Source organism: Aphanomyces invadans (assembly GCF_000520115.1).
Source record: "Aphanomyces invadans strain NJM9701 unplaced genomic scaffold supercont1.6, whole genome shotgun sequence".
NCBI classification, from domain to species: domain Eukaryota; phylum Oomycota; class Saprolegniomycetes; order Saprolegniales; family Verrucalvaceae; genus Aphanomyces; species Aphanomyces invadans.
In genome coordinates this window covers 1,207,446-1,209,659 of record NW_008580151.1, presented here as the reverse complement: position 1 = coordinate 1,209,659, position 2,214 = coordinate 1,207,446, and positions in this window count along the sequence as shown.

Below are 2,214 nucleotides of genomic sequence, written 5' to 3'. Positions count from 1 at the left end.
GTTTTCTTGTTTGTTGACCAATCGGATTGTAATGTCACAAGCAATATGGAAAAAGTGTGATTCGCAAATGTCGGCAGTCATATGGAACGAAGGAAGTACACATTTATCATTCATTCGATTTTGTCGGCTGCAAATCAAGTTAGTTGGAACAAGTATAGAAACTTCAGGAAGAATCGGCCACGTGGCCGATAATAGGGTACCCAATGTGATTGGCCAATTTAAAACTGTGCAACAATAATCTCTCAACATGTCCGATTGCCAGGACACGACCCTCAGCGACATCCGCAACTCCAGGTTATAAAACTCATCGAAGCTGTCGTAGGCAAGCGGTTTGCGTAGAATATGTGATTGGATAACGCACAAGGTGACGAGGGGCGTGCGCATGGAAACTTAAACCTCGCAGGGTTCACCTACGAGGATTTTTTTAGCATTCTTTATGTTTACACTGAATTCGCGTGAGGTGAAGGTGACCATTATGTCAAGCTATCGATCCGCCATCAGAGACTACTACAAGCGACAGCGTTGCCAAGCGAATACGATTCAGAAATGAAAGAACTTTTCATAGTTCGGTACATGATTCATGACTTAGTATTGATCCAAGAAATGTGGAGCTCATCGTCTCAAGGCAACAATCGAGCAATCGAACACCATCAAGGACTCCGACAAGGGACACCTAAATTTGAGTATTATAAAGAGCTGGCACTAGCGTATGTCAAGAAGAATGATGGTTGATTCCAGCAACTCGTTTTGGTACTTTCATGGAATCTGAAGGTGATCAAAGTCGACGGAGTCGCTTCGTTCGGACCATCTTACAATGGAAGGAGACGCACTCTGCGTTACGTTCTACAAAACAAAGACTGACCATTCCGGCACCAAAGTTCGTGATCCAAAACACCTGTATGCCAATCCCCTAGATCTATCCATTCGTGTGGTCCTGACTTTTGCTCTTCATTTTATATCAAACCGTGTTTGGTGAATGGGCTATTGTTGTTGGATCACATCAAAGGACACGACTTGTCAAAGGTTTGCGCACAATTATCAAATTGGATGGACTTGGCACGATTGAAGATATCGGTACACACTGTGCTCGCATAGGTGCACCGACGTTACTGTGCGTTGGGAGCACTGCTGGCCCGTCCATCATCAGGGTCTGCTTGCGTTGTGAGAGGTCGTTAGGAAATGTTGTTGAGCGGTACATGTACTACGAAAAGGCTGGTGATCAAGTTGTTGGACGCTCGGTTGCTTGCCTTGAAGAAGACCAACTTCGCTGTCCTGCCTCCGAACGTTACCTGCAGCTCCGACGCCACCGTAGATGGCATCATTGCACTGCTGTTCCCAGTACTATCAGCAATACCACAGCTTTGGCCACGTTCACCTGTTGCAACTGATCATGGAAGCCAGCAAAACATCCGTCGATACCGCCAGTACTGCTGTCGATACGTAGCGCCAGCGTTCAAGCGTTATTGGAGGAACGCGACCTTGCCACTGGAGTGTAACATTGGAACACTGGTGCTTGCCCCTAGAAGCAACGGTTATTCACTTGGAAAGTCGGTGGACCAATTGATTTTTGCGCATCATCCTACTTCCCCGCTGCCAATCTCTGAAGCCCCCGTGATACCGCTCCATGCGATGGTCTGGTAACAGTAGACCACTCAACCACTTATTAAACTTCTTGTTCAGTTACAATGTTCCTTGTCAGAACGTGCTCAGAGAGTAAAATGAAGTAAGTGACGAGAACGCCTAGGACTAATCAATCAATCGAATATTACGTCAGTGACATTCGAAATAACGTTGGCGACATTTGAATTGATTATCTACTTGGTCTTTTTTGACCAAGTGTTTTTCACCGGGTTCAAAAGAACCAAACAACGGCTTGGCACGTGGCTCAACGGTTAGAGCGACGGCATCGAAGCGATAGAGGAAGGGGCCCGGGGTTCGATCCCTGGCTGGGCAGTGCTAAGTATTTTTCAGTATTCAATTTTTATCACAGAAATACGCGAGTACGCTCCACGAAGTAGGCCAGCGCTCGATCCCTTCACCGCGGTCAGGTAGGTCCATCTCGTCAGCGGTCTTGCAAAGCATGGCAGTGTGTGTGTCCTTTCTTGACAAGAATATCGTAATGTCTGACACAGAACCAGGTACATGCTTGGACAAGTCGACAGCCACACCAGAATACGCCACAGAGCATTCAAGCTTCAAGCCATAAAGCTTGTG